This window comes from Elephantulus edwardii, unplaced genomic scaffold (genome assembly GCF_000299155.1).
Source record: "Elephantulus edwardii isolate Elephantulus edwardi_28Jun2011 unplaced genomic scaffold, EleEdw1.0 scaffold00199, whole genome shotgun sequence".
NCBI classification, from domain to species: domain Eukaryota; kingdom Metazoa; phylum Chordata; class Mammalia; order Macroscelidea; family Macroscelididae; genus Elephantulus; species Elephantulus edwardii.
In genome coordinates, this window is record NW_006399949.1 from 3,626,739 (window position 1) to 3,647,060 (window position 20,322).

At 37.1% G+C, this 20,322-nt stretch overlaps 1 protein-coding gene across 2 annotated transcripts in view; it reads right to left on the bottom strand.

The window, feature by feature from the left end:
• TP63 (tumor protein p63) overlaps window positions 1-20,322 on the bottom strand; it is a 329,984-nt gene that overhangs the window by 143,969 nt on the left and 165,693 nt on the right. The gene's annotated exons all lie outside the window — the stretch shown is intronic.

Sequence of the window (20,322 nt, forward strand, 5' to 3'; positions counted from 1 at the left end):
ATAAAATATGATAGTCTAGGCACTAAACTCGGCATTGGGGTGAGCAGCAAACACATAAGAAGAAAAATGCTGACACTTTGTCTAAATAAACCTAAACTACAATTGGGCTGGAGACCAGGGGATGCATGGTAATTGTCTGCTAAAGGAAGAAGCTGTTCTGAACCCACTAGCATCTCACAGAAGAAAGATGTGAAAGTCAATGTACTTAAGAGATTATTGTTCTGAAAACCCTCTAAAACAGTTCTACTCTGTCTTCTAGAGGCACTATGAATCAGAATTGACTTGACAACAATAGGTTTGGCTTTGGGGTTGGATAGTTGGGTAGAGAATACCTGTGTGGTTCAAATGGGGAATGTACTTGCTACGAACTAAAATGTTGGAAATCCACCCAGAGGTATCTCAGCAAAGTAGTCTCAGTATTTATTTTTTAATTTTATATAGATTGTGGTTGTATTGTCTTGTTTTTATACTAGTTTATTTACAAAATTTGAATACATTGCTTTCCAGAACAGATTCTTCTAATTTCCCTCACTTCCTTACCTACCAAATTGTACAATTCCATGATTAATCCACCCCTCCCCACACACATCCTCATCCCTCTGCTTCCACCCCCCCCTTTGGGTACTCATACTCATTTTACAATAATGGTTTTATACAGTATTTGTCCTTGTGGGACTGAGTTAGTTCACTCAGCATAATGCTCTCCAGTCCCTTCCAAGTTGGGTAAAAATATACAACATCATTGTTCCTGCATGCTGTGTAGAATTCCATTGTGTGAATATACCATAATTTATCAATCTATTCATTTGTGGTTGGACATCTGGGATGTTTCCATGTTCTTGCTATGGTGAATAATGCTGGCAAACAGACACATGAAGAAATACTCCAAATCACTGGCAATAAGAGAGATGCAAATCAAAACAAAAATGAGGTGCCATCTCACTCCAGTAAGAGCGGCTAAGTTTAACAGGGAAGCTAGTAATAAATGCTAGAGAGACTGTAGCAAGATGGGAACTCTTATACACTGTTGGTGGAATCGTAAAATGGTACAACCACTCTGGAAGGCACTTTGGCTCTTCCTCAAAAAGTGGAACTTACCATGATTTCTCAATCCATTCGTATTTTAACTAGTGTTTGGTTTTGTGTTTTTTTTTTTAAAAGTAATTGGGGGGAAGCCGAACATAGAAATTCCATATGTTCCAGCTATTCTACTGCTTGGAATATACCCTGAGAAAATGAGAAATGAGGCAAACTGGGACTTGTACATCATTATTTACTTCTGAAAGGTCTCCATGACACACTATCCACCTCTGATATACATGGGGTCACCAGGGTCGAGTTGTTACAGTTGAGCAAATTGGCAATGTGAGAACAACCATTTCACACGACTCCAAGTAGGCCTCAAGTAGGCATGGATTGACTGGTAAAATATGGAGTTGATTTCAGAGCTATCTCCTTGGTAAAATGTATTCACGACTAGATTATTCCTGTGGTAATTTCCAGCACTGACATTCCTACTTAGTGGATAATGGTCCTAGGTTAGGAAGAAAAACTAGACCAAGCTGCCTTTCCACTAAAGTCAAGTCAGGTTTTCCCCTTGGGAAATTGCACTTAAAACTGTAGGTCAGGTACAAGAAGCACATCACCAGAATTATCTGCATGAACTCCTAAACTTATTATAATGGTTTGTTTAACTGTCTTCATTAACTGCTCTTAGCACATCAAAGGATTGTTCTCAAACCTTACAATTAGCCATGTAAACAAAAGCACAATTTATCACTTTACCATGATTAACACATGCAGTTACTGATATGCTATCAAATCCTCCTGAGGATAATATTCTAAATCAAAGCATTAGGTTAGGTGTACAAATATTAAATAGGGCTAATATATATAATTGTTGTTGCTATGTACCATCAAGTCAGAACCCACTTATAGCTGAGCTCACTTCAGGTTTTCAGAACAAATCACACAGGAGGAGATTACCCATGTTTCTCCCACAGAACAGCAAGTGGATTTGAACTAACTACAGTACAATTCCTACCACTTAAGCCACTAAAGCGCGCTCTCTCTCTCGCGCGCGCGCTCTCTCTCTCTCTCTCTCTCTCTCTTTATAAATATATATATATATATATACAATGTACTTTAGAAATTAATGGATTTGCTGCATATGGATGACCCACTAGAGAACATTAACAGACACTGCTCAGCTTCTGTGCTATGTGAGTAAAAAGCCAGCTCTTGCTCTCAGAAAAGCAATCAAGCAGACTTTCACTCACTTATATCTTATGTTGCTACAATAGAATGGGCCCAAATGTTTAAAAGATTTCATATACAATGCTAGAAATAACCTCCCACAGTCATTTTTTCCTCTCCTCTTCATTCTATGAGGTGGATTGATTCAGTGACTGGGGTAATCTGGATGGGTGTGTCGGGGGCAATGAGATTGACACAGAATAGAGCAGGGTTTAGGGCTGTTGTACATAGGGTCGCTATGAGTCGCAAATGACTCGATAGCACATAACAACAACAACAACAACAACAACTTCATTGTAAAAGTTACCTAGATGTTAAGTAACAAAGCATGACATTAAATAAAACATACTTTTTGAGGACCTACTCTTTTAAACTGGGACCTGCGAACAAGACTCCTCTTTTTCACTTAACATTCTATGCCTTTGACTTAGTCATAATACTAACCTGTACACTAATGAAGGTAAGTGGCTTTTAATAACATTTAATTACACCAAAAACCAAGGAGATAATGCACTTAGAAGGGCTTTAGATATACACGGCATCTCACTGAGAAGATCAAGAGTAATAATGAACATAAATAACCCTTTTAAATTGCAAAAGGGTCACTCAGAAACAAGATATCTTTATTTCTTCCCTTATTTGTTTTTCATGCATATGTACCATGCCCTAAATCCTGACTGCAATTAGTTTTGATTCACAGAAGAAAAAAAAAAATCATGACATGCTGCGTGATTTATATAGTGCAAAGAACTGATGAATTTCAAGAGACAACTTGCACAGTGTACTACTAAATATTCTGTACCAATAAATTAGAGTAACCGTTGCCATTGACTTAACTCTAATTCAAAGAGATGCTCCATCAAGTCTCTGAGACTAAACCTTTACTTGAGGAAACTGCCCATCTCTGTCCCAAGGAGTAGCTGGTGAGTTTGAACTGCCACCTTTTGGGCTAGCAGCCTGACGTGTTACTATGTGACAAGCACTCTTTAGATCATCCTATTCAAATATGAACTTCTAAAAAGTTGTTTGAATGGACACATGAAGCTATGCTCAAAATCACTGGCAATAAGAGAGATGCTAATCAAAACCACAGGGAGATACCATCTCACCCCTGTAACAGTGGCAAAGTTTAATAGGACAGCAAGCAATAAATGTTGGAGTAGATGTAGAGATATTGGAACTCTCACACACTGCAGGTGGGATTATAAAATAGTCCAACCACCCTGGAAGGCAATGTGGTGTTTCTTCAAAAAGCTCAACATAGAATTTCAATATGACCCAGCTATTCCACTGTCAGGAATATACCCTGAGGAAGGAAGATAGAACTGAAACACAAATGGAGATCAGTACGCTGATGTTCTTCACAGCGTTTTTCACAATAGCAAGAAAATGGAAACAATCAAAATGTCCACCAACAAATTAATGGCTTGAGAAACTATGGTATATTCACATGATGGGATACTATGCAGCACTCAGGAGTAATGGTTTTGAAAAATACTCTAGAACATGGGAATAGCTTGAGAACATTATATTGGGTGAACTAAATCAGGCACAAATATTACATAAGAACACTATTGTAAAAAACAGAAGGATTACTAGTAAGATGTGTACCAAAGTCCAGAGGGGGGAAGATGAGGGGTAAAAGACGGTGTATGGAAATCTTGAGATCACAGAGTTTGGTTGGCAGAGTGAGGAGGTAAAGGAATTGGGAAAGATCAGTGGGGACCTGAAAGGGTGGGAAAATGATGGGCATGGGTCAATGGTGATTAATTTTATATAAAAAAAATATATGGGGATGATAATGTGAAACACAGTGTGACTGAAGGAATGCATGGAACACAGTTTATATTAAAAACCACAATGTGCAAAAATTTAAAATAAAAATGGGGGAAAATAAAGGAGAGAGATACACACACATACACACATAGTTGTTCAAAAAGTTAAAAAAGAACAAATTTGAGACATAATACTTATTGATAATTTCCCACATATATGAACATTTTCTGCTTAATTCTATTCTAAATTCCATGAGATGCCAAAGAAGTATTTTAAACTAAGATATAAACATTCTACACAAATTGAACAGTAGTAGATATCATATTGAGGTGGCAAAATAATCCAATGAAGATTAATAATAAAAAAAAAACACACAACTGTTGGTGAGATTAAGCTTAGTTTTCAAGACATTCCCAGGATAAATCCAACCTGGCTTTAATTTAACATGCAAAGACTAATTCTCTGTGGAAAATACAGAAGACTCAGGCTATATCACTTTTATTAAGGAGCTGATGACTTAGTCAAAGAAATGAATCCATCATTTCCTAAGTACTTCAAATACATTTGCTGAGCATTAGTTGGTGCTACTTTGCAATCGTGTCTTATATCAAAGGAAAACATACTTCTTACTTTCCTGGAGCTTGGAATCAGGCTAGTGAGCAATCTGGTATGATTAAGAACCACTTTAGGATTTTTCTTGGACTATAATAATTGGTGACAAGTTTTCTTTTTTTAATAACTAAACAGTTTTCAGTACTGCCCAATTTAGTATACAAACTGATAGATCAAATTGGGTAAGACAATTTGAATTCAGAGGAAAAGAAGGACATAACATTAAAATATGGACATCTTTTTCTTACGCTCTTGATTTTATCTAAATTAGCACTGAAGGTAAATACCAAGGCGAATTTCCAACAATGGCCAGATAAAGCAAGATTTCCTAAAGCAGCCATTCAGAAGGACATATTTCCATGTCTAAATAGATATGATCATTTTAAAAGTTCTATTTCTCTAAGAAGGGATCAAATACGGAGGACATAAAACACCTATATTGTCTTTAGTATAATCATGTGTTTGCTAAGGGGTCATATTAATTTATCACTAGAATTAATTCTAAACAACTTTTCAGATGAATACTTACTAAATGGAAGAATATTAATTAAGGAAGGAGTCAATGTAGTGCCTAGGTCTGTTGGACATACAACTTCTGATCCAAGAAAAGGGTAGTACTAGCTTGTCAGATAAAAATCACAATTAAAAAAAAACACATTTAAATAACATCTAATAGATTGTTCCATTTTCCAGTATTCTCAAAGGGACTAATCCGGAATAAGATTCAAGGACATAAACTTTTATTTTTACTTTTTATCCAGAATAAAATTCTGTTCTGTTCCTCAATTTGAACATTACATAGAACCGAGATTTGAAGGGTAGCAGAACTTATACTGCCTTTCATATGAAACATTTTAAAAAGGGATACATACACAATTAGTGTCAGAGAACAATAATGTGACCCTTTCCTGAGCTCTTTGCTGTGCATTTTAGTGCTTATGTGTGTTATCTGATTTAATCTGGTGGCACAGCCCATAGGCAGTTATGCTACAAAGCAAAAACAGGCTGTGCTCTTTGGTGATTGAAATCCACAGAAGCTCCCTTGGCAGAAACATTATCAGTCTCTCTCTGTTCCATTTAAAATCCACTGGAGAATCAGCTATGAGTTGGTTCCAACTCAACAATAATAAGAGTAGAGCTGTACTATGAGGAAAGTGTCATTATAATCTATATTTTACAAATAAGAGAAATGCTACACACCCTCAAATGAAAGTCATTGTCAAGTTTGGCTCAGAAGGACCCATATAGGACTGAGTAAAACTGTCACACAGGATTTTCTAAGCTGTGAACTTATACAAGTGCAGACTACTTCAACTTTTTCTCACAGAGATGCTGGTGGATTCAAACTGCCAACCTTTGGGTTAGTAGACCAATGCATAATCCATTATGTCACTGTTGTTATTAGGTATCATCAAGTTAACTAAAATTCATAGCAATCTTGTGAAAAACAGATTGTAGCCTTGTTTTATCCTGTGCCGCTGAGATAATCTCTGTCATATTCAAGGCCCTTGTTGCAGTCATTGTGTCAATTCTTCTCCTGGGGGGGGGGGGGCTTCTTTTCTTTACTGATCCTCTATCTTTCCCAGAATGATGTCTTTTCCCAAGGACTTGCCCCGCCTGGCAACACACCCCAAATATATAAGGCGTAGTTTTACCATCTGTTTCACTGTGGTGTTTTTTGTTGTTTATTGAGTACTGTCAAGTCAGAACTGACCTAAAAGCTAACCATCCTGTGGGTTTTTTAGAGGCAATAAATTGTAAAGGAAGAGATTGCCTGTATTTTTCCTGAGGAACAGCTGATGTATTCTAACTATATACCTTTGGGTTGCTCCCTACTGATTGACTGTTGTTGTTGTTGCTGTTGTATACTGTAGAGTCAGAACCAACCCATAGCTGACCCTCTGGTTGGCTTTCAGAGGTAGTTAATCACATGGGAGGAGATTGTCCACCGTTATCCCACAGAGCAGCTGGTGGCCTTGAAGCACATGCCTTTGGGTTTACAAGGAAGCTTCTTGCCACTAGGCCACCACAGCTCCCTACTGTTTGACTAGAGTGTCTTGAAATGAAGTAATATAACATGTCTTTACTCCATTTTAAAGAATTATTTCAGTAGAGTTCCTCAGTAACTTGTCCAACATCTCAAAACTAGTAACAATGGACTTTGAAGACGTCTCCTGCACTAGGCTGACTTTTTGGGGCACTGTTTTGGAATGAAGCTTCTCTAGTCATTTCTATGAACATGGCTCCTGTGCAATTGAGTCAGTGTGGTGTTTTCATTCTTTTCCTTCAAGTCAGTGCATTATTCATTGTTTGTGTATGAAACTGGACCAATAGGCAGCATCATGATAAATGGAGAAAAGATTGAAAGTGTTAACAACTTCATCTTACTTGGACCCATAATCAATCTATTTGATACCAGGACTCAGGAGATCAGGAGATGTACCCCACTGAGAAAGTCTGAAGTCAGGGACCTCTACAGATTACTTCAGTGATATCGGTTTGAGGAATAAGGTGCCCTTGATTCTAGCCACAGTCTTTTCCATCACTTACAATACCCCTGAGAGCTGGACAATGAATAAGGATGACAGAAGAATTTATTCCTTTTGAGTTGTGGTTTTGGAGAAAAGTACTGAATATCCCATGGACAGCCAAAAGAACAAACATACAGGTCTTAGAGAAGATTTATCCCGAATGCTCCTTGGAGGCAAAGATGATATGTTTTTTTTTTCTCACATACTGGGACATATTGCTGGCAGAGGCTACTCTTTGGAAAGGGACATCATGCTTGGAAAACTGGACGGATGGTGAAAGAGAGGAAAACTCTCAACCTGATGGATTGTGAGGATGGCACAGGATCGATAGGGTTCAGATCTTCCATTCATAGTATTGCTGAGTCCTATTTGACTCGACAGCCTTTAATAACAACACATGAAAATATGTATGAATTCTGCTTATTGTGATATCTGCGTATTACTGCCAAACATGTTTTTAGTATATGCTCTTGTTACAACCACACAAGGAACTGATTCACAATTGTTGTTGAATGAAATACAGTGTTTGTTCTCATCGTGGCTATGTACAAAAGACTGAAAGATTGTCTGATTCTATGCTACCTTCACAATCTCCAACTTGCCTAAATCCATGAGTGTTAGTCCATTTTACTGAGGGTCTGTTTCATTTTCACTGACCGCCCAGTTTTTCAAGCATGATGCCCTTTTCCAGCAACTGTCCCCTCTTCATGACATGTCCAAAGTATGTGAAGTCTCATCAGCCTTGCTTCTAAGGACCACTGCAGTTGTTCTTCTTCCAAAACACATTCAATATTCTTCTCCAATACCACAATCTTTGGCCTCTTTATTAGTTTTCCAACTTTCAAATTAATCTGTATCAATGACAAATATCAGGGTTTGGGTCAGGAATACCTTGTGTTCTTTAGCATTTTTCAAGAGATCTTTTGCAGTAAATTTGCACAATACAATGACTTCTTGTCTACTACTTCCAAGGATGTTGACTGTAGATTCAAGCAAACAAAAATCTTTGGCAATTTCAATCTTTTCTTCACTTATCATTATGTTGCCTATTCGACTAGTAGTAAAGACTTCCATTTTATATTGAGGTGTGATTCACATTGAAGTGTAAAATCTTTGCTTTTCTTCAGTAAGTACTTCAAGTTCTCTTCACTTTCAATAAGTAAAGTGGTGCCATCTGCATAATGCAGATTAGTGATGAGTCTTTCTCCAATGCTGATGCCATATGCTTTTCTATTCAGCTTCTCAGATGATTTGTTCAGCATGCAGATTGAAAAGGTATGGTGCAACCTTGAGTCACATATTCTTCTAATTTTAAGCCAGGCAGCAAAACTTTGTTGTATTTGAATGACTGCTTCTTGATCTATGTACAGGTTCACATGAATACAGTTAAATGTTCTTAGACCCATTCTTGTAAATGTTATAATTTATTATTACCTACATGGTTGAATACATTTACATAGGCAAGAAAACACAGGTAAAAAGATTTTACTGAAATCATCTGTTTTCAGCCAAGATCCATCTGACATTAGCTAAGTTATCCCTTATCCCACAGACTTTCCTGAATGTCACTAGAATTTCTTGCAGTCTCCTTGGGTTGTATTACTCCAACTCTTTTAGAATAATCTTCAGTAAAATTTTACTTATACATTATATTAATGATATATTTCTTATTTCCACATTTTATTGAATCAGTTCTTTTTGGAATGAGCACCACCAATATGGACCTTCACCAACACATACATAACCAATATTGATGATAAACTGTGACTTTTGTGTAAATTTTTATATTGTGCTACTTGAGAACTTTTAAGACTTTGGGAAGATTCATGGTTGTTCCAGTGGCTGCCTCTTAAATGTACTAGCAAAGACGAGTGAGCATGTGTACACTGTATTTATCTGTTTGAAATACCTTCATTGGTATTTCATCAAGTCCTGCAGTCTAATTTTTTGCCAATACCTTATATTCCTAGTTTTCTTCCATTAGTACCAGTGGTTCCTAATCTTAGACTACATCCTATGTGGTTCAATGTCAACCAAATCTTTTTGGTGCAGTGTTTCTTTTTATTTTTTTAATTGTTATTTTAACAAAAGTTTTAAGAAAACTTGGATTTCTATTCATGTAGTGATTCTGTGTATTCAATGGAAGAGGAATAATGTCACATTCATCACCTAAAATTCCAATGCTTTTAATTATTGGATAATGCACAGTTGTATATAAGGAAGACCTGTTAAAGCAACTATTAATTCAAAATTTTGTTCTAACCACTAAAGCCAAAGATAAAAAACTTGAGGATTTTTACCAACTTCTTCTGCTGTCTGAAATTGATCAAACATGCAGGCAAGATATATTAATAATGACTGGTGACTGGAATGAAAAACGAGGAGATATAGTAGAAAGATGGTTGTCAGAAAAAAATTGTTTTGATGATAGAAATGAAGTCAGACACTGAATGACAGAATTTTGTATGGGCAAGGATTTACTACAAATAGATTTAAAAATAATATAATTAGCAAATATGTACATGAGTTACCTCTTCTCAATTTACATAAGTCAAACTGTCTACCTCTGTGAAAAGAGATGATGGACAAACTCAGTACAGTCAGTTGGGATAAGGAATGAAGCCAGCCAACAGTGGAACAGTTTAATTTTTATAAATTACTCATATGTAAATTTAAGTTAAAGCTGAAGAAAATTAAAACACCACCACGACCTTAATTACATCCAGCCTAGTATTTAGATATTATCTCAAAAATAGACATGAAGCAATGAACACTACAGATAGAAGAACAGAAAAGTTGTGGGATGAGATTTTAAAAAAATACTATATGATGAAAGTGAAAAGGTCACTTAACAGTACAGAAAGGAAAAGACCAAAATGAACTGCAGAAGAGTCTGAAACTTGCTCTAGGAACTTAGAGAAATTAAGGCAAAAATAAGAAATGATGACAAGCTGAACTTATGCTTTCAAAGGGCAGCTCGAGAAAATAAAGGAAAAAAATCTAATGAAATGCTCTAAGACCTGGAATTTGAAAACCAAAAGTGAAGAACATGATTGTAATTTTTGAAGCTGAAAGAATGGAAGAAAAACTCAAACTTCAAATTGCAATGCTGAAAGATTTTATATACAGACTATTGACTACCATAGGAAATATCAAAATAAAATGGAAAAAACACACAATCACTGATTCCCAGTGGCCGATACTATATTATGGTAATTTGGTTGCTTATTATAAGTTCTAGATATTTTGGTCTGAATACACTTATTTATGATAAAGAGAAGAAAGAAATTGTTTGGTCAACATATTTTGATTATAAAACAGTATTTCTCTCTTCTGGTCTTTCAGAATTTTTGAGTAATTTAACGGTTACCCAAATATTCCCAGATATTTCAAAATATATGAATATACAGCTATCCATATACATTAATAAAGTATTTTAAAAAATAATTTTTAACTACATGTTTGTCCCAACGTTTAGAGAATAATGATACAATTATTTAAATTATATTACTACTAAAATACACAAGAAATGAGATATCAAAGTTTCTATTGAACATTATCCTTTAAACTGTGTCCATTTAAGATATCCCTATTGTGTTTAATGACTTTCCTAATAGAAAGAAAATGTTTTAAAAAGACCAACCTTTAGTCAACAATTACTATTTACTGTGATAAGCTATTCATATATAGTCACTTTTCATTTTCAAAATAATCATATTAATCCCTATAAATTCATATAATATTCTCTCTATTTAGTTAATAATCAAATACAAATATAGTTAAAATATTAAAACATGAACTTTACCATTCAAAAATCAAACTCTTAGAAAGGGTTAGCTATTCATATACCAAATATATTTTAATAGAAAACCCATAAGTTCTTAGCACTTAATATAAATATGTATTAAATACTACTTAATTTAGGCCTGACTTTTGTCAAATGAGATTTCACTTTGATGGACTGCACAGGAATTAGATTAAGGATACCTGCAGTAGGAATTTTTGGAGAAGCTCAATATTAGCAGTCAAAATCAAGCCATGTGCTGACTATGGAAGAGGCCATGAATTAAATATGTGTAAGTCCAAACTGAAGCTGAAGATAATGAAAACTAATCCACAAGAAGTAAAATATTACCTTGAGTCTATACCACTAGAGTTTAAGAATCATCTCATGAACACACTGAACACCAATGACTTAAGACCACAGAAACTGTGGGATGATATCAAGGAGATAATTTATGAAGGGAATAATAGGTCATTACACAGAGGAGAAATTAAAAACTAAAATGGATGTTAGAAGACACTATGAAAATTGCAAAAAAGCATAGAGAAATCAAAACAAAAGGAAGAGATGCCAAAGTAAAAGAGCTGAACAGATGATTTCAAAGGGCAACTCTAGAACACAAAGCAAAACATTATAATAAAATGTTCAAAGAGCTAGAGCTAGAGAATAAAAAGCATTGCTCAAACTGAGAAAACTTAAAAACAAATTCAAGCCTCAAGTTGTAACTCTGAGATGCACCATGGACAAAATCTTGAATGATCAAAGAAGCATCAAAAGAAGATGGAAGGAATACATAGAGTAACTGTACCAAAAAGAATTAACACTGAAAAATTGCAGGCAGTACCATATGAGCAAGATCCAATGGCAATAAAGGATGAAGTTCAATCTATGCTGAAGGTATTGGCTCAAGAAATAAGGCCTAGGAATAGATGAGATACCAACTGACATATTTCAGCTAAAAATTCCACCCTCAATGTGCTCATGAGCCTATGCCAGGAAATTTGAAACACAATTGCCCAACCAATTGACTTGAAGACATTCATATGTGTTCCCATTCCCAAGAAAAGTGACCTAATGAATATGGAGATTACAGAACATACAACATTAGCAGTTAGGAAATGAAAAGACACATTACACTGGGAACATTTGTGGTCAGGGACCTCTCCAGAGTACAGTCTAAAGACTAAGATGCACCTGATTTTGACCATGGTTTTCACAGTAATTAGCTATGTATCAGAGAGCTGGACAATGACTAAGGATGACAGAAGAGAAATTGATGCCTTTGGGTTGTGGTACGAGTATTGAATTTACCATGGAGTAAGAGAACAAACAAGTCTGTCCTAGAGAGGGTGAAATCATGCTGCTCCTTAGAGGCAAATATTTTGAAGCTTCATCTCACATACTTTTGGCAAGCCACCAAGACAGATCAGTCCCTGGAGAAGGACATAATGCTTGGAAGGCTGGAGGGACAAGACAGGAAAGGAAGACCCTGGATGAGATGATTGACACAGTAACTGGGATGATGGGGGTCGGTGTGTTGGAGTCAGTGAAACTGGCTCGGGATAGAGCAGGCTTCAGAGCTGTTGTACATAGAGTCGCTTTGACTTGCAGGTGACTTGATAGCACATAACAATAACAAAGCATTATATAGCTGAAGATCATCCCAAACCAGCTGAACTGCTGTTCAGCTCTGAAGCCTGCTGTATCTTGAGCCCAAAGTCCAAACAGGGTTTAGAAGAGGTTGTGGTTCCAAGGATATCATTGATAATGTCAGATAGATCTTGATTGAAAGCAGAGAATACCAGAAACATGTCTCTGTATTTTACTGACTATGTAATGGCATTTGACTGTGTGGATCATAACCAACCATGTTAATACAGAAAAGATTTGGTATCCCAGAACACTTCATTTTACTCATGCAAAATTTATACCTAGAACAAGAAGCTTTTGCCTGAACAGACCAAAAGAACACTGCACATTTTAACAGCAGGAGGGAGTGTGCTAGAGATGTGTTCTTTCAACATACCTATTTAATCTGTATACTGAGCAAAAAATTTGTGAAGCTGGACTCTATGAAGAGAAATGGGACATCAGGATTGGAGGAAGACTCATAAACAACCTGTGTTATGCAGGCGACACAACCTTGCTTGCCAACACTGAAGAAGACTTTAAATTCTTGCTGCAGAAGATCAAGGACTATAGCCTTCGGTATGGATTACATCTCAGTATCAAGAAAACAAAGATCCTCATCACTGGGTCAATAGGCAACATCATGATAGATGGAGAAAGAATTGAAATTGTTGATGATTTCATCTTGCTTGGGCCAAGAATTAATACTTCTGGTACCAGCAGTCAGGAGATTAGGAAACACACTGCATTGGACAAATCTGCTGTCAGGGATCTTTCCAAATTACTGATGAGCAAGATGTCACTTTGAAGACTACGGTGCACCTCATGCAGGCCAGGCCATGGTCTTTTCCATCACTTGTTACACCTCTGAGAGCTGGGAAATGAATAAGGATGACAGAAGAAAAAAACTAATGCTTTTGGGCCATAGTGTTGCAGAAGAGTACTAAATATCCCACGGGTTGCCCAAAGGACAGATGCACCTTGGGAAATGTGTCAGAGTGCTCACTGAAGCAAAGATGGCAAAGCTTGGTCCAAAGTTCAAGAACTTTGCGCATGTTGCTAGGAAAGGCTATTCTTTAGGCAGGGACATCTTGCTTGAAAGGTGAGAGTTTAGGAAAAGAGAGGAAGACCTCCAATGAGACAGGTTGACTCAGTGACTGCAACCATGGTCTCAAGTTTGTCAGAGATGTTGAGGATGGAATAGGACAGGACAGGGTTCAGATCTGTTATGCATGAGTCGTATTCAACTCAATGACACCTAACAACAACAACTAGGGGGAAAATAATATATATCTTCCAGATAATTTCATATGTGGAGAAACTGAAACTAGAGGCAGATAGTAGCATGTGTCAAGTCACACCCAGAAATGGTACAGAGATTGTGACTAGAAGCCAAGTTCTGAAATGTCTGCGGCAGTGGGAGTGTGTCCTCTCCTCTAAACAAGGGTATTTCTAAGGATGTGTGAATCTGAATGCTCTTCCTTTTGTAACTCAGTTATAAGCCAAGAGCTTATTTCCATTTACTGATTCAACAATTTAGACTCTGCGTGATAAAAACTATGACTTACGGATTCTCAACCACAGCCTTCCCTCAGCTCAAATTCTTGATAGATGAGTTTGGCAGCTTTCATCATATTTTTACAAAAGAGGAAAATGAAAATAAAAGCAAATGTGAAATTTCAAATGGTTCAGGGAAAGCCTTCAAAACAAAACTAGCAATGAAAATTCCTTTTTCACCCTTTGCCATTCAGATCTCTTCCACCCAGAGAAAGCAAGAGATTCAATTTCCATAATTTCATGACTGGCCGCCTGTTTCCGTAGTAAAAATTGTGAGAAAGACACAATTTTGTTTTTCTCTCTCCACCCATCGAAGAAAAATGACAAACTCTCTGCATTAGTTGTGACCTACACATAATCAAAATAATGAGATGCGACAGGAATCGTTATCACTCAAGTTTTTAGGTAGGACTGGAGGAACGGGTAGGCAAGGAAAAAAAAAAGAAAAATACACCAGCATTTCACTTCAGTTATTGTCTTAGACAATATTTTACACTGAAGGACAAATTATTAACTATGTACTTCATAATTCTTCATAGGGTTGCTATAAGTTGTACTCGACTTGATGGCACCTAACAACAGCTTTATAACTATTAAACATCTCCACATAGACTAAAAATTTTTATGTTTTATATGGAAATCGTAGGGTAAGATACCTGAATTCATGTTCATTTATAGCTTCTATTTTACATTTTTATTTATTTTCTTTTTAAGAAGAAGGTCAGCAAAAACAATGTCTACTTAACATTTTCATCAAATCACCCCAAGGCTACAGGAGTATGATAAGGAAGAAAGTTTACAGCAACAGAGTTTAGTCTCTGTCACCCTGAAGATTAAAAACATCTCTTTAAATGAAGACAAAGCAATTGCTTTTGTTTGTGTTGGTTTCTTTGAGGCAATCTTTGTTCCTTTAAGCAGAAAAGGGGAGTTTTGTGTGCTACCACTTCCCCCCACACAAACACTTTTAAAAATTGGTGATTTATGCTTCTTTTAGAGAGGCTTGTTTCAGAAGAAATCTGAATGAGAAGAGAGTCTGTAACAAGACATTCCAATGAACTGGTTAGGCAAGTAGTTGTTTAGAAGGAACACTGCCTCTGGGGCTTCTGAGGAAGATATGGGCAGCACATTAGAAAAGGGAGTGGGAGAGTCACAGAAGGACTTAGTTACTTCTCCTTTCACCAGCTCCAGACAGTATTCTTTCTTGTGACTAATCTTTATGAGTGTAATCCCCTACCACCCACCCCGCCTCCACAAAAACAACTGATTGGGAAGCATTCATTTTCTCAGATATAAAAACATTGCTTTCGTATTCTGGTTTTTGCACGCTTCACCCCCAGCACCACCTCCCAAGAGAACAGAAAGAAGAAAGCACCCGGACATGGTCACAAACTCCGCATGTTCTGCCGCATAGCCAATGCTAGAAAGGCAGAAAACTGCGCCAGGTGGAAACCTGTCAGGGGAGGAAAGCTTGGGCATGTTCTATTAAAATGGGCCATAGATAAGTGGTAAGACTGTACCCTTTCCAAGGCAGAAAACTTGTGAGGTCAGGAAAAATGAGGAAAATCCTGATGTTTTTAACTCTGACAGCTTTCACTCGACAGTGTTTCAAATCAGTCACTTTCACTGAATACTTCTTAAAAATGTTCTTGCATGTCCTATGCATCGATGACAGCGACAATGAAACACAGTTTTTGTAAGGTGGAACTCTGGAGTAAACACTGATGCTTTAGAATACGGAAGAATTTAGTAATCATGTCACTCAATCCTATGTTTATATGGATATGGAAGCTCAGACCCAGAGCTGTGAGGTGCCATCGAATGGGCTCTAGTTGTGGCAGCCCCCTTTACAGGAGAATGAAATTCTGCTCAAACCTACACCATCTTCACAACTGTGGCTCTACTAGAGCCCACGGCTGCAGCCACCATGACAATCAGAGAGGGGTAGCTGTTTGTTCGTCAACAGAAAGCCAGTTCTTCAACCCTGGGGTCAGTAGTTTTCACTCGCACTAAAACTGAGTGCCTGAAAATTCAAAATAATAGTAAATTTTAAGGCCCAAAGTTGAAACCCCCAAGTTTCCTTTCTTGGGCAAGAAAAATTTGAATACAGTACTTGCTGGACAGCAAGAAAGGTATTAATGCAGGGAAACATAAATTCTAGTACGTAGATACTAGAATACATTTGTTTTCCTGTCTCAATTATTCACAAAGCTGATCTTTTTTCCTCCTTCATATCTCCTTCCTAGAAAACTAAATTCAATCACCTGAGTTGTTTTTTGTCCTAATCAGACGTCTTGTTGTAAAGTACATAAACTATCTAAAGACTGACGTTGCAGGTACGTGGGGAACAAATGGCATCGATTCCATTTTTGCCAATTCCCTTCATCTAATCTAGGGTAGGTAATAACACTACATCCATACATGCTATGAAAGTTCAGGATACAGAAGTGATCATGGCCCAACATCTCAGATAGAGAGCTCCTGTGTTCTTTTCTCTCTCTCTCTCTCTCACACACACACACACACACCATACACACACACAGAGGCACACATACATAATTTCAAGTCCACCTATACCTAGTTCTAACTGAAAAGAATATGAGTACCAACATCCATTGGAATACGGAGTTCCAAGATAGATTATATACAATTTCTATTTTGATTTTTATTTGTTTTCCAGTATAAGAGAGCTACCAAAAAATTTAGATATAAAAATACATTATTCTTCTGTGTCTTTAATGGGGTGTGGTGAAAATTGGCTTGGATAATGTCCTTTAAGAGCTCTCAGCTTTTTGACAGAATGTAAAGTCAACACAATGAAGTAAAAAGGTTGCTTCCTTTTGTTGTTTCATTTCTTTTTAATCTATATGTGACTGTATACCTTTCTAAGCACAAAGAACAACTTAAATAGACAAAGGACATCAGACTTCAGCTTACATATTTATACATATGAATCTATTTCCAGAAAAGTGGAGATCCAAAGGAGTGTCTTCAAAATAGCTCTCAGAAAGAGATTTATGCTGTTGTTGTTATGTGCCATTGAATCATCTACAACTCATAACATCCCAATGTACAACAGCTCTGAATGCTGCCCTGTCTCACAATCCAGTCTCACTGACTCCAACACAGCTAATCCCATTGTCCCAGTTACCATGTCAATCCATTTCATCTGGGATCATCCTCACGTGTGCTGTACTCTACACCCTTTCATGCATGATGTCTTTCTCCAAGGACTGGTCTCTCCTGGCCACAAGCACAAAGTACATCAAATGGAGTTTCAAAATCCTAGCTTCCAAGGAAAAACTTTGTTTCACCCTCTCCAATTCAGATTTGTTTGCTCTCTTGGCGGTCCTTGAAATGTTCAATACTCTTCTCCAGCATCATAACTCGGAGGCATTGATTTTTTTCTTCTATCATCCTTAGTCATTGTCCAGCCATCTGACAAATAATTGTGAAGATCATGGCCTGGATCCAGAGCACCTGAGTTTACAGACTGACACCATTACTCTTTAGCACTCTGGAGAAGTCCCTGGAATCAGGCTTCCCCAGTGCATTTCGTCTTTTGATTTCCTGACTGCTGGTGCCAAGATTGTTGATTGTAGACCCAGGCAAGCTCAAATTGTTAACAACTTCAATCTCTTATCTATTATGGTGCTGTCAATTGGCCCAATGGTGAAAATATTTGTCTTCTTGATTTTGAGCTTCAATCCATATTGAAGGCTACAGTCCTTGACCTTCTGCAGCAGACCCATCAGGCCCTCCTCAGTTTTCACAAGCAGGGTTGTGTCATCTACATAATGTAAGTTGTTGGTGAGTCTTCCTCCAATCCTGATGCTACAGTCCTCCTCATAAAGACCAGCGTCCTGAATAAACTCTTCCATTACAGATTGCAAACATTTGGAAATAGGATGTATCCTTGACGTACTCTTTTCTTGATTTTGGACCATAGTGTTTCCTTGCTCTATTCTGAGGGCTGTTTCCTGTTCCAAATATAGGTTTTGCATGAACACATTTCTTTCCAAGATTGCCTGAAGTGTGGCAGCATCCAAAATTAGCTGGATACAAGGTCACTGAGTTGCTTGTTGCAAAGAGGTACTGGATATTTGTTTAGAGTATTATATGAATGTTGTTGTAATTAGGTGCCATCAGTTAACTATGACTTTTAGTGATCCCATGAACAGATCAGAAATTTGCTCTATCCTGTGGCCATTGTAGTGCTCTCCATCAAATACAAATTGTTGTAGTCACTGTGTCAATCTAGCTCCCCAAAGGTTTTATTCTCTTCCACTGATTTCCAGCTTGATGTTTCTCTGAAAGAACTGGGTTCTCCTGAAAATATGCCCAAAGCAGATGAGAAGAAGTTTTACCATCCTTACCTTTAAGAATAGTCTGCTTTCACTTCCTCCAAGACATAGTTGTTTGTTCTTTTGACAGTCAATCAAATATACAAAACTCTTATACAACATCATAATTCAATGGCACAGATTCTTCACTCCTCTTTATTCACTGTTCAACTTACAGATGCATAAGTAATAATGGAAAATACTATTGCTTGTATCAGAGGCACCTTAGTCTTTAAATGGGGTGCTTGACAGCAGATTTTCCCTATTCAATAGATCTTTTTATTTCTTGGCTATTGCCATTATGACTCATGTAAAATTAGTTCATTAACCACTTAAGTATTTTCTTTGTATTTTTTAAAAAATACAATTTTATATTGATTTCCACACAAATTTGTATACACTTTGCACAAATTTCCGTATATTATTAGGTTGTCTCTTCATCTAGCAGTGAGGATATTTGTTTTCTTGATGTTGAGCTATAATGTATATGGAAGGCTGTAGGGTTTGATCTTCTGTACTGTTTCAAGTTCTCACTTTTAGCAGCAAGTTTATGCCATCTACATAATGCACATTGTTAATGAGTCTTGTTCAAAACCTGCTGCCACGTTCTTTGCCACACAGTCCAGTTTCTCAAATGATTTACCCAGCATACAGATTGATAGGTATGGAGACAGGATACAACTCTGATGCACACCTTTCCTGATTTTAAACATGCAATGTTTCCCTGTTCTGTTCAGACAGTTGCTCTTTGCTCTCTGTGTAGGTTTGACATAAGCACAATTAAATGTTCTAAGATTCTCATTTTTCCTAAGTGTTATTTCTAACTTGTTATGATTTACATATTTAAATGCCTTTGCACAATCAGTAAAATAGATATAAACATCTTTCTGGCAGTCTCTGCTTGCAGCCAAGATTCACCTGACATCAGTACCATAATCTGTCACTCCAGTTTGAATTTCTGGCAGTTCTCAGTTGCTCCACCATCCCTGGATGTTTCAGTTGTTTTTGAATAATCTTCAGCAAGATTTTACTTGCATGTGATATTAATGATATTATTTTATAATACTTATATTCTGTTGGATCACATTTTTGGGGGGGAGGGAATGAAAATAAACATGGATGTTTTCCAATTGGTAAGTCAGGTAGTTATCTTTCCAACTTTATTGGCATAGAAGAGTGAACACATCCGGAACTGCATCTGTTTGCTGAAACTTCTCATCTGATATTCCATCAATTCTGGGACCTTTGTTTTTGTCAATGCCATCAGTGCAGCTTGGATGCCTTACTTTGGTCCTACTGGTTCTTGATAATATGCTATTTACTGAAATGGTTCTGTTTCAATCAATTCTTTTTGGCATAGTGACTCTGTGCATTCTATATTCTTCTCAGGCTTTCTGCACCATTCAAGGTTTACCTATAGACCCATTCAGCATTGCAACTTGAAGCCTGAATTTGCTCTTCAGTTCTTTCAACTTGAAACCTTCCAAGTGTGCTCTTCTTTGTCAGACTCTGATGACTTGTCTGTTGTTTCGATGTGGGAAGCTATGCTACCAACATTTCAAATGTCGTAAGAGTCAGTGATCATGGACAGTCTTTGACAGAGCTTCTGGAGTAAGGCAGAGTAAGAAGCAGGACTGGCCATTCACTTCTGAAATAAAAGGCATTCAAGACCCTCTCATTTCCACAGTGGATGGCCAGTGTTGTTGTTGTTGTTGTTATGTGCTGTCAAGTCGCTTGCGACTCACAGCGACCCTATGTACAACAGCCCTAAACTCCACTCTGTCCTGTGCCAATCGCACTGTCTCTGACACTCCCATCCCAATTATCCCTGTCACTG